The following is a 14,233-nucleotide window of genomic DNA, read 5'->3' on the forward strand; positions in this document are numbered from 1 at the left end:
TTTTCCTTGTCAATTTGATTAAGTTCCTCGTAGATTCTGGATATTAGCCCTTTGTCAGATGGATAGATTGCAAAAATTTTCTCCCTTTCTGTAAGTTGCCTGTTGACTCTGATGATAGTTTCTTTTGCTGTGCATAAGCTCTTTAGTTTATTATATCCCATTTGTCAATTTTGGCTTTTGTTGCCATTGCTTTGCTGTTTCAGTTATGAAACCTTTGCCCATGCCTATGTTCCGCATGGTATTGCCTAGGTTTTCTTCTAGGGTTTTTATGGTTTTAGGTCTTATATTTAAGTCTTTAACCCATCTGAGTTAATTTTTTATAATGTGTAATGCATATGGCTAACCGGTTTTCCCAACACCATTTATGAAATAGGGAATCCTTTCCCCATTTCTTGCTTGTTTAAGGTTTGTTAAAGATCAGATGGTTGTCAATGTGTGGTGTTATTTCCGAGGCCTCTGTTATGTTCCATTGGTCTATATGCTTTGGTACCAGTATCATGCTGTTTTGGCTACTGTAGCCTTGTAGTATAGTTTGAAGTCAGGTAGCATGATGCTATGTTCTTTTTGCTTAGGATTGTCTTGGCTATATGGGCTCTTTTTTGGTTCCATATGAAATTTAAAGCACTTTTTTTTTTTTTTTTTTTTCTAATACTGTGAAGAAAGTCAACGGTTGCTTGATGGAGATAACATTGAATCTATAAATTACCTGGGGCAATATGGCCATTTTTTCACAACACTGATTCTTCCTATCCATGAGCATGGAATGTTTTTCTATTTGTTTGTGTCCTCTCTTATTTCCTTGAGCAGTGGTTTGTAATTGTCCTTGAAGAAGTCCTTCACATCTCTTGCAAGTTATATTCCTAGGTATTTTATTCTCTTTGCAGCAATTGTGAATGGGAGTTCACTCATGATTTGGCTCTCTGTTTATCTATTATTGGTGTATAGGAATGCTTGTGATTTTTGCACAATGATTTTGTATCCTGAGACTTTGCTGAAGTTGCTTATCAGCTTACGGATATTTTGGGCTGAGACGATGGGTTTTACTAAATACACAATCATGTCATCTGCAAACAGAGACAATTTGACTTCCTCTCTTACTATTTGAATACCCTTTATTTCTTTCTCTTTCCTGATTGCCCTGGACAGACCTTCCAACACTATGTTGAATAGGAATGGAGAGAGAGGGCATCCTTGTCTTGTGCTGGTTTTCAAAGGGAATTTTTCCAGGTTTTGCCCACTCAGTATGATATTTTTGTAGGGAAGGCAGAGGTAATGGAGGCGGTTTTCAAAGGGAATGCTTCCAGGTTTTGCCCACTCAGTGTGATATTTTTATAGGGAAGACAGAGGTAATGGAGGCAAAGACTCATGAACTCAAGAATAAGATAACCACCAATTTGAAAACAGGAACTAGAACTAAGTAGAGATTTGCTCTCTCCTACAAAAGGTGACTGCAAAAATGTCCATTATAAGAAGGACAAAAAGGATTGGAGCAGTCTAGCCCCTGTGAACTCAAGATAAAAGGACAGAAGGTTAAAACCAAAATTGAGAGGAACACAGTAAGGAAATAAAAACAGAAAATGGGGTTTTATATTGTTGAAAAGGTTTTCCTAATCTCTCCCTCATTTTAGGAACATGAAAAGTATAATTTCATATAAAAATTAGCAACAGAAATGATCAAGGTTACATTCCATGTAAATTTATATTACGAAAAAAAGAGGAAGAAGCAAACCAAAATTCTTATAGAAAATAAAAATATACAAGGCCGGGCGCGGTGGCTCAAGCCTGTAATCCCAGCACTTTGGGAGGCCGAGACGGGCGGATCACGAGGTCAGGAGATCGAGACCATCCTGGCTAACAGGATGAAACCCCGTCTCTACTAAAAGATAAAAAAAACTAGCCGGGTGTGGTGGCGGGCGCCTGTAGTCCCAGCTACTCCGGAGGCTGAGGCAGGAGAATGGCGTGGACCCGGGAGGCGGAGCTTGCAGTGAGCCGAGATCTGGCCACTGCACTCCAGCCTGGGCGACAGAGCTAGACTCCGTCTCAAAAAAAAAAAAAGAAAAGAAAAATATACAAATGAGATTTGCTGACAAACAGAACAAATTATATTTTAAAGAAAACTAAAAGAGCTTAAGATTTTAATAGCAAATATAAAAGAATAATATAAATCAGAATTAGAAAAATTTAGAAAAGAGAATACAAAACAGTGTTACTAATAACAAATAAGAGAAAGTCATTTTAGAAAGGAAGACCAAACTATACAGAACACATGAGTTAATAACTACAACAGCTTACATTTTAAGGAAAATACAAGAAGAAAATAAATGAAATCCAAAATAAACTGAAAAATAATATTATTTGGAACTAAATTACAAACCTGATAATTTTGACCTAGACAAACAGCACCTTAAAAAATTAATAAACATTAAAGAAAAAAGTTTCTTTGTGCATTTAGATAAAAAGAATACCTAATTTATTTATTTATTTTTAAATTTTGACAACAAAATTTTATTGTTTGATTACATCAAAAAATTTTTTTTTAAATTGTTAGGCAGTTAAGTCTGACTTATTAATTTAAACTATTTTAATATTAATTAAAACAATTTGCAAGCAAATACATATTCCTAAACAAGCAAAATTTTAAGGCACTTAATTAAGAAGATATAGTTGCCACACAGATATACTTCTCTTTAAAGAGTACATACTAATATAGAAATAAAATTTCCAACAAGAAATTATATGTTAAATGTCAACCATAATTACTCGATTTAACATAATAATCAGATATACAAATATTTTATGAAGCTTTAAGTGTGTACTTACATTCTTTTTGACATAAATATTTTAAATTTTAACTTTTATTTTAGATACAGGGCTTACATGTACAGTTTTGTTACATGGGAATAGTCTGTGAGGCTGAGGTTTGGCGTACTGATCCCATCACCCAGGTAGTAAGCATAGTGTGCAATAGGTAGTTTTTCAACACACACCCCCCTCCCTCCCTACTCACTCTACTGGTCCATAGTGTCTATTGTTCCCATATTTATCTCCATGTGTTTACAATGTTTAGCTCCCACTTATAAGCGAAAATTTGTGGTATTTGGTTTCCTGTTTCTACATTAATTCGCTTAAGATAATGGCCTACAGTTGTATCCATGTTGCCACAAAGAACATAATTTCATTCTTTTTATGGCTGCGTTAATATTCCATGGTGTATATGTATCATATTTACTTTATCCAACCTACCAACCTACCATTTATCGGCTTCTGGATTGATTCCATATCTTTGATATTGTGAATAGCACAATGATGACCCTAGGAGACTGCATGTGTATTTTTGGTAGAATGATTTATTTTCTTTTGGGTTTACACCCAGCAATGGGATTGCTGGGTTGAATGGTAGTTCTATGTTCTTTGAGAAATCTCCAAATTTCCTTCCACAGTGGTTGGATTAATTTACAGTTCCACCAACAGTGTACAAGCATTCCCTTTTCTGTGTAGCCTCACCAGTATCTGGTTTTTGTTTGGTTTTGTTTTGTTTTGGTGGTGGCGGGGGGGTGGTGCTTTTTTTTTTAATAATAGCAATTCTGACTGGTGTGAGTTGGTATGTCATCATGGTTTTGATTTGCATTTCTCTGATGATTAGTGATGCTAAGCATTTTTTGATGTTTGCTAGCCACTTGTATGTCTTCTTTTGAGAAGCGTCTTTTCATATCTTTGCCTATTTTAAATGGGATTTTTTTTTTGCTTGTTGATTTATTTAAGTTCCTTATAGATTCTGGTTATTACGGCTTTTTTGGATGTATACTTTGCAAAGATCTTCTTCTCTGTAAGTTGTCTGTATACTCTGATGATAGTTTATTTTGCCATGCAGAAGCTTTTGAGTTTAATTAGATCCCAGTTGTCAATTTTTGGTTTTGTTGCAATTGCTTTTGAGGAGTTAGTCATAAATTCTTTCCTAAGGCCAATGTCAAGATTATTGCCTAGGTTGTCTTCTAGGATTTTTATAGTTTGAGGTCTTACATTTAAATCTTTAATCCGCCGGGCGCGGTGGCTCAAGCCTGTAATCCCAGCACTTTGGGAGGCCGAGGCAGAGGCGGATCACAGAGTCAGGAGATCTGAGACATCCCACAGCTGGCACCACCGGTGAAACCCGTCTCTACTAAAAATACAAAAACTAGCGAGGCCGAGGGGTGAGGCAGGAGGTGGCCCATAATGAGGTCCCAGCTACTCCCGGAGGCTGAGGCAGGAAAATGGTGTAAGCCGGAGGGCGGAGCTTACAGTGAGCTGAATCGGCCACTGCACTCAGCCCTGGGCGTGAGCCAGACTCAGTCAAAAAAAAAAAAAATCTTTAATCCATTCTGAGATTATTTTTGTATATGGTGAAAGGTAGGAGTTCAGCTTCAATCATCTGCATATGGCTAGATGGTTATCCTGGCATTGTTTCTTGAATAAGGAGTTCTTTCCTCATTGCTTGTTTTTGTCAGCCTTGTTGAAGACCAGATAGTTGCAGGGGTACAGCTTTATTTCTGAGTTTTCTATTCTGTTCCATTGGCCTATATGTCTGTTTTTGTACCTGTACCATGCTGCTTTGGTTACTGTAGCTTTATAGTATAGTTTGAAGTCAGGTAGTGTGATACCTCCAGTTTTGTTCTTTTTGCTTAGGATTGCTTTGGCTATCTGAGCCCTGTTTTGTTTCCATATAAATTTTGGAATACTTTTTCCTAATTCTGTGAAGAATGACATTGGTAGTTTGATAGGAATAGTACTGAAACTGTAAATTGCTTTGGGTAGTAAGGTTATTTTAACAATATTGATTCTTACTGTTCATGAGCATGGAACATTTTTCCATTGATTTGTGCTGTCTCATTTCTTTCAGCAATATATTGTAGTTCTCCTTGTAGATATATATCACCTCCTTGGTTAGCTGTATTCCTGGCCATTTTATTTTCTTTGTAAAGTAATACCTAATTTATAAGAAAAAGAAAATTACATTACCACAAGAATTTTTAACATTTTATCTCAGAAAACTAGATAAACATTTAAATATTCAAGAAAATGTTGTACGGAAAAAGGATTTTACAATCAGTAAAACAGATTTTTAAGCGTAAAGGTGGCACAGACAAACTGCTATTAGGTAAGAACTCAGGGAGCTCACATTATTCCTGATACCAGAGAACATACTTCAGGTAACCAAACAATTAGAGAGATGTTAACATAGGACTAGCCATGAATATTAAATAAATAGTTAACTGTAAATATAGACCTACAGCTACATAAGAGCTAAGAGGTAAGAGTATAGTGTGCAATGACTACAGCTCTGACAGTCAGATATAGTAAAACTGAAAAATACCGGGAAGAATGGGAATAATACTCCTGCCATATTGTACATTTTGTAATTATGAGTAATTATGGAATATTCTGAACCTATCATCTCTCTATACTTGAGAACTAAGATCATTACCGTGGAAGAAAGAGAATGCAGATGCAGTACTATGAGATAAAAATTTATACTCCTGAATTTGGATTGGAAGTATTGACATTAAATTAAAAAAAAAAAACTTATTAGAAAAAAAGGTCTATTTCCAGTTTGAAAGTCAAATGTACAATTTGAGCCTGGAATATTTTATCCTATCAGATAGTAGGAACACTATTGATGACTCCTGGAGAACTTAGGGATCAACTTGAAAAAGCCTCCTACTGACCAAATACGGGAGATTTTGAACTTCAGTAATGATAAAAATTGCAGTGGATTGGAATCAAATAAGATGTTTAAATCCATGGTTATAATAATGTTTTTAAAAATGGCCATCTTTGGTAGAGAAGACAGGGAACCCATTTATTCCCCTGAAGTCTGGAAAATAATTAATTGTAAATTTTGCCTTCCCAATTTAAACCATCACATAGGGTAACCAAACAGTAGCTTAGGACAAGTATGCTTTTGTAAAAGGATTCTCACTGATGAAAGAAAAATAAATGATAGAATTATAATAGCACCATTTTAAATCCCCAATGAATAGATATAAACATTAATGGCTGCTAACATCATAAAACAAGAAAACTAGACTCCTTTTTACTTTCGTATTTTTGTCAAGTGTCACCTATAGTTGGGTCCAAAAGATTAAACCTGAGTCTAAAACAGCTTCAAGATCTCACAACCAAACTGGGAAAAATACAGACAGGAACATGTTAAACTGCATGATGAGTATATGATCAATTCATATTTTTGGAATCTGTACAGTAAATTCAGCATGGGTTTTTCAACAATTTAGTAAAACAAAAGGTTGGCAAGGAAACTGAACATCAAGAGATTTCAAAGATCCCATTTTTTTTTTAACTTGGCATGACTATAACACCTGGGAGGTGCCTTTTGATAAAAAAATTATTTAAAAAATGCAAACAAGTAAATACTATGTAAGTCAGAATACTGGCTGCCTATAGGAGAAGGTAGTGGCTTGTGACTGGGATAGGGCACAGGTATTCTAGGGTAGATTACAAAGTTCTATTACTTGACCTGATGATGTTTACAGGGGTGTTTATGTTATAATAACTCATTAGATTATATATTTAGCGTTTTTCTTTTTCCCTGAATCTGTGTTATTTATTTGTTTTTTATTTTGAGACAAGGTCTCACTCTGTCACCCAGGCGGGAGTGCAGTGGCGAGATCTCCGCTCACCGAAACCTCTGCTTTCCAGGCATAAGCTATCCTCCCACCTCAGCCTCTCCCGTAGCTGGAAGCACAGGTGCATGCCACCACACCAGGCTAATTTTTGTATATTTTGTAAAGACGGAGTTTTGCCATATTGCTCAGGCTTGTCTCGAACTTCTGAGCTCAAGCAATCTGCCAGCCTCAGCCTCCCAATGTGCTGGGATTACAGGTGTGAGCCAGCATGCCTGGCCTATGTCTTAATTTGCAATGGAAATTTAGTAAGTATGAATAATGAAGAAATAAAAAATATGAACAGACAAAAAAGAAGAAAAGAGATTGAACCAGTAATCAAAGGCCTCTTAAAAAAAAAAGGACCCAGGAACAGTTGACTTCACTGGTGAATTTTAACAAACATTTAAATAAGAATTAATGCCAGTAATTCTTAAACTTTATAAGATTTAAAGAGGAGAAAGTACTTCCAAACTCATTCTATGAAGAGAGCACTACCCCGATACCAAAGCCAAAGACACTACAAGTTAAAAAACAAAATTGGAAAGAAAAAAATGAATTGTCTATGTTTACAGATGACCTGATTGTATACATAGAAAACCTGAAAGACTCCACCAAAAAACTACTAAATTAAAACTAATACATGAATTTGATAAAATCATAGAATAAAACATCAACATATAAAAGCCAGTTGCATTACAATGCGCTATCAATGAAATATCCATAAAAGAAATTAAGAAAACAATCTCATTTACAATAGCATAAATAAAAACAAAATATATAGGAGTAAACTTAGCCAAGGAAGTGAAGATTTGTACACTTGAAACTATAAAACATTGATGAAATAAACTGAAGACACAAATACATGGAAAGATATTTTATGTTTACATATTGGAAAAAAATAATATTTTAAAAATGTCCATAGTTCCCTAAATAATCTACAGATTTGATGTAATCCTTACCAAAATTTCAATAGCTTTTTACAAAGAAGTAGAAAACACAATCCTAAAATTTGTATGGAATCACAAAAGCCCCAGAAAAGCCAAAGAAATCTTAGAAAGAAAAACAAACATGGAAGCATCACACTTCCTAATTTAAAATGATATTGCAAAGCTATTATATCAAAACAGTGTGGTATTAACATAAAAACAGACACATAGACCCATGAAACATAATAGATCCAAGAAATAAACTCACACATACAGTCTACTGATCTTTAACAAAGGTACCAAGAATACAAAATGGGGAAAGAATGGTCTCTTTAATAAATAGTGTTGGGAAACTCGATATCGTTGTGCAAAAGAATAAAACTGGAACTTTATCTTACACCAAACACAAAAGAGTCAACTCAAAATAATTTAAAGATTAAATATAAGATATGAAATTCTAAAACATTCAGAAGGAGACATAAGAAAAGACCTCCTTGATATTGACTCTTCTTGTCAACAATTTTTTTGATATGATCTCAAAAGCACTGCAACAAAAGAAAAAATAAATAAGTAGAACTATATCAAGCTCAAAAGCTTCTATACTGACAGGGAGATAATCAATAAAATGAAAAGACAACCTACCAAATCAGAGAAAAAATTTTCAAACCATATATCTAATAAGGAGTTAATATTCAAAACATATAAAAACTCATAGAACTCAGTAGCACAAAAAGAAATAATCAAATTAACAAATGGGCAAATGACCTGAATACACATTTTTACAAAGAAGAGATACTAATAAATAATGAGTATATAAAATGTGCTCAACATAACTAATCATGAGGGAAATGCAAATCAAAATCACAAGGAGGTATCATCTCTGTTAAGACGGCTATTACAAAACAAACAAACATTCAACCAAAAGTCTTGGCAAAGATGTAGAGAAAAGGGAATCCTTGTACACTGTTGGTTGCGATGTAAGTTGGCATAACCAGTATAAAAAAACAGAATGAAGTTTCCCTCAAAAATTGAAAATAGAACTATCATATGACTCAGCAATCCTACCTCTGCGTATTTATTCAAATAAATTGAAATCAGTATTTCCAAAAGGTATCTGCACTTTATGTTCATTGCAGCAATATTTACAACAGTTAAGATATAGAAGTAACCTCAATGTTTATGAATGATGAATAAATAAAGTGAGGTATGTACATGCAATGGAATATTATTCAGCCTTAAAAATAAGAAAATCCTGCCATTTACAACAACATGGTCGGGCCTGGATAATATAATGCTAAGTAAAATAAGACAAATATTGAAAGACAAATTATATTGTATGTACTTACTTGAATGCGGAACCTAAAATGGTCAAATTCACATAAATAGAGAGTAGAATGATGGTTACCAGGAGGTTAGGAAAGGGGTAAACTGGGAGAAGCTAATCAAAGGATACAATGTTTCAGTTATGCACCATGAGTAAGTCCTGGAGATCTAAAGTATTGTATGGTGACTCCAGGTAATAATACTGTACTATATACTTTAAATTTGAAAAGAGAGTAAATCTTAAGTGTTCTCGCCACACATATAGAAACAAAAATATAGTAAATACAAAAATAAATATAGGACTATATTAATAAATTTATACAATATGAAAATATTTGTAAAAGATACAAATAACCTAAATCAACACAAGAAAAAAATAGTAAAATAGCTATTATATTACAGGAAGGAGTATATAGAATACATAGAATCATCTTTAATATTAGCAAATCAAATCTAGTAGTTATATTCAAAGGATAGTATACTATGATCAAGTCTTGTTTATCATAGGAATGTAACATCAGATTAAAATTTATAACCCAAAAAATGTAACTGACCATATTAACAGATTTAAAATGTAAGATCATATGATTCTCTCAATAGATACAGAATAAGAATTTTACAAATTTCAATATCAATTGTTGATGAAAACTCCTAGCACACTAGTGTTATCAGAAGACTTCCTGAATCTGTTAAACAGTGCTTACAAAAGACCTACACTGTTATGAAATGGTGTAAGTCAGTGTGACCTTCTACAACCCAAGACTAGAAACAAAAGCAAAGATACTCCTTGTTACCAGTTATATTAAATATTCCACTGGAGTTCCTAAACAATGTGACAAAGATTAAAATATGTAAGAAATATACATATTGGAAAGGAAGAGATTTTGTGGTCATATATGAGATCATATATGCATAAAATTTCAAGGACTCTCAAAAATCTGTTAGATGTAATAAGAGAATTTAACAATGGGCACAGGATACAAGGTCAACATACAAATATCAATTATATATCTAATACAAGAAACACACAATTATAAAATGAAATAAAAAATATTTCTAGCAGTGCCAAAAGCTTAATATATTTATTAACAAATTTATCAATCAAAAAAGATGGGTAATCCCTCTAAAGAGATGGGCAAAATCAAGTGTTTGTAAAGACATGGAGTAGAAACTTTCATGCTAATATAAAATGGCACAATTCCCTCTGAAAATACTTTGGAAATGTCTTACAAAATTAAACATATACACACCATACAATCCAACTATTCCACTCTTAAGTATTTACCCCAAAGAAATAAAGGCATAACTTGGCACGAAGATTTGTACACAAATATTTATCCCGGAAAACTGCTGGGGCAAATTATGTAATATCTAATTGTGTAGAAAAATATGACATACTCATGGATTAGAAACCTCAATTAGATGGCAATTCTTCAAAACTGATCTATGGTTTCAATACAATGCCTATCAAAGTCAAAGCATATAATTTTTACAGAAATTGCCAAGCAGATTCTAAGATAATTTAGAAAATACAAAGAACCTACAATGACCAAAACGATTGTGAAAAAGAAGAACAAAATTGAAGAATTCTCACTACCCCATTTCAGGCTTAGTATAAGCATAAAATTTGCATCATGATAGATATATACATCAGTAGAACAGAACAGACAATAGATCCAGAAATAAACCTACACATGTAAGGTCAGTTCATTTCAATAAATATGCCAACGTATTATTGAGGAGAAAGATAATCTTTTAAAATAATGGGGCTAGAAAAGTGGGATAATTTTTTTGGAAAATAAATAAATAAATTTTGACCTTCACTTTGCACCACACAGAAATTAACTCAAAATCAATTCTAGACCTGCAGTCACAAGCTAAAAGTATACATCTTCTAGAAGGAAATATAAGGAAAAGTATTAATAAAATTGGGTAGGTAAGGATATCTTGCATAGGACATAAAACACACAAACTATAATGTAAATAATAATATAAGGTACTTCATCAAAATTAAAAACTTCCTCCCTTCAAAACACACCATTCAGAAAATGAGAAGTCAAGCACACTAGTAAAAATATTGTCTATATATGTATCAGTCAAAGCACTGGTATTCAAATTATATAAAAAATTTCTCCAATTCTATAATATAAAGACAAATAACCCAATTTTTAAAAAAAGTAATCGATACTTGAATAGATATTTCACAAAAGACAACATAGAAATGGCAACATGAAAAGACAACATGAAATTGTGCTCAACATCACTAGTAATCAGGCATAAGCAAATGAAAACCAAAATAAGATACTATTACACAACACTCAGGATGGTTAAAAATAGAGAGAGAGAGACAAAATGAAGTGTTTGTAAAGACATGGAGCAATGGAAACTCTCATGCTAATATAAAATGACACAATTAGAAGAGTTTGGAAAATTTTTGCAAAATTAAAAATATAGTTACTACAGAATTCAACAATTCCCCTTTTAAGTATTTATCCCCCCAAAATAAAGGAGATAACTTGGCACAAAAATTTGTCCACAAATGTTTATAACAGCTTTATTAATAATAACCTTTAACTGGAAACATGTTAAATGTCCATTAACAAGTGAATGGATAAACAAATTTTGGTATAATCCTAGGACAAAATATTATTCAGCAATAAAGAGTAATGAGCTACTGATACCCACAATGGCTTGGATCAATCTAAAAAATGTTGTGAGGAAAAGAAGGTAGATGAAAGAGAATGCATACTGTATGATTCCATCTACATTGATTTCTAGTACAAGAGAAATGAATCAATGGGGACAAAAAGCAGACTGCTGGTTTCCTGAGGCAAGAGGTTGGGGAACTGATGGCAAATAGATATGAGAAAATTTTTTATGGTGATGGAAATATCTTACTGATTGTACAGTTAACACGACATTGATCATGTTGATGACCAGAAAGGTGCACACATTGGTCAAAACTTAAAGTCTATATTTTATATGGCTACACTTCATTTTGTGGTTTTACTTTAATATATTCTAATTTTAGAAAATCAGTAGCCCAGGCCAGGCGTGGTAGCTCACGCCTGTAATCCCAGCACTTTGGGAGGCCGACGAGGGCAGATCACCAGGTCAGGAGATTGAGACCATCCTGGCTAACACGGTGAAACCCTGTCTTTACTAAAAATCCAAAAATTAGCCAGGCGTGGTGGCGGGTGCCTGTGGTCCCAGCTACTTGGGTGGCTGAGGCAGGAGAATGGCATGAACCTGGGAGGCCGAGCTTGCAGTGAGCCAAGATGACTTTACTGCACTCCAGCCTGGGCAACAGAGTGAGACTCCGTCTCACACACACACACACACACACACAAAAAAGAAAAGAAAAAAAAGTAGCCCAACCAAGTAATAAGAGAATAATGCACCTTTGCAATTGTTAACTCCCTTGGTACCACTGTTACGCCTTTCAGTAATACGGTCAGAATCATCATAAATACATTAAATGAAACTGTGCTGCTTAATCTGTTCTACAAGAACACCATTACTGAAAATTCCAGGACAAGGATAAGGTCAAACCAATTATGGTGGCTTTTGGAATTGTTTTGAGTTCTTAGATGTGTGGAGACACGTTGCTTTCATTTCTTGCTTTGGTTCGTACTGCCACCCCAAGGAATAAAGTTCTACTCAGCTCAATAGAGATCCTGAATAGAGGAAAAAATGAGTGAATAACTTATATAAACAGCCAAGAATTATCAGACAATTGAGAACAATTGTCATATATCAGAGAAAAACAAGGAATAAAAAAAAATTTAAATGACTCAGCAAACAAAAATAATTTTAATTGTACTTTTAAAATAAATTTCAATTATAATTAAAAGATACTCAAAAACATGTTTCATTAACAAAAACAGAATAGGATCTGGCGCAGTCACTCATACCCATAATTACAGCACTTTGGGAGATCAAGGCGGGAGGACAGCTTGAGTCCAGGAGTTTGAGACCAGCCTGAACAGAAGAGGGAGACCCTGTCTCCACCAACACTACACAGATTAGACAGATATGGCCCTTCTCACCTGTAGTCTCAGCTACTCAGGAGGCTGAAGTGGGAGGATCACTTGAACCCAGGAGGCAGAGGGTACAGTAACACAAGATTGTGCCACTGCACTCTAGTCTAGGCAACGGAGTGAGACCCTGTCTCAAAAACAAAAACAAAACAAATATAGAATAGTGTCCTATGTAAAATGCACAATCAGAACACACAGCAAAGATCATGGCAATTTTAAAACAGAAAGTCAAATAAAAAATTACATTCAAGTTTGGAATATATTTAAGAAATTATCTCAAATTTATTTAGTGATTCATTCATTCATTTAGTATTTACTAGACAACTAGTTTTTGCTGGTCTTGACCTTGTACTATAAATAATGTAGTGAAATACACAAATAATGAAACAGTGCATATGGGACTTATAATTCTGGGAATCCATGGAAACAAATAGACAATTTAATGTATAGTATGGGGTCAAAAAGTGATAAGGACTATGAAGAAAACTAAAACAGGAAAAGGAAATAGAACAAGAAGAAAGCGTTAATTCAAATAAACTCCGTTAGATGAATTAATATATAAGAAGAAAGCTACTAGTCATATGAAGTCTAGAGAAGGTGTTTGTTGCATCATAATCACATTTCAAGAGGGGAAAAAAAATTCTTGTCACCGAACCAACCAGAAGGTCAATGTGGCTAGAAGAGAACAAGCTAAGGAGACAATGGTGGGAGGGAAAGACAGACAGAAAAGCAAGGTATTGAAAAGATTTGTGTTTTCTTATTAGTGTGACGGGGAATCCTTGGAGCAGAGAGTCATGGCCTGTGTGTGTATGTGTGTGTGTGCGCGTATTTCAATTGGTATTTTAGATTCAAGAGATACATGTGCAGGTTTGTTACCTGGGTATATTGTGTGATGCTGAGGTTTATGGTATAAATGATCTCCTTACCCAGGTACCGAGGATAGTAGCTGATAGTTTGTCAACCCTTCCCCTGCTTGCTTCCCCAGCTTCTAGTAGTCCCCAGTTTCTATTTTGTCATGTTTATGAACATAACTGCCCAATGTTTAGCTCTCACTTATAAGAAAGAACATGTAATATTTGATTTTCTGTTCTTGCATTAATTTGCTTAGGATAATGGCCTCTAGCTGTATCCATGTTGCTGCAAAGGACATGATTTCATTCTTTATTATGGTTGCATAGCATTCCTTGGTATATATGCACCACATTTTTTAAAAAGTCTCATCCACCATTGATGGGCACTTAGATTGATTCCATGTCTTTCAAATTGTGAATAGTGTTACAATGAA

General features: G+C 34.1%; 1 long non-coding RNA gene across 1 annotated transcript in view; it reads right to left on the reverse strand.

The window, feature by feature from the left end:
* LOC103883715 overlaps nucleotides 1-12,993 on the reverse strand; it is a 47,160-nt gene extending 34,167 nt beyond the window's left edge. Inside the window, exon 1 of the long non-coding RNA XR_004184296.1 lies at nucleotides 12,958-12,993. This is a non-coding gene — a long non-coding RNA (uncharacterized LOC103883715). The remainder of the gene's footprint in view (nucleotides 1-12,957) is intronic.
* Between the last annotated feature and the right edge of the window lie 1,240 nt (nucleotides 12,994-14,233).

The sequence above is a fragment of the Papio anubis genome, chromosome 6 (assembly GCF_008728515.1).
Source record: "Papio anubis isolate 15944 chromosome 6, Panubis1.0, whole genome shotgun sequence".
In the NCBI taxonomy this organism is placed as follows: Eukaryota; Metazoa; Chordata; class Mammalia; order Primates; family Cercopithecidae; genus Papio; species Papio anubis.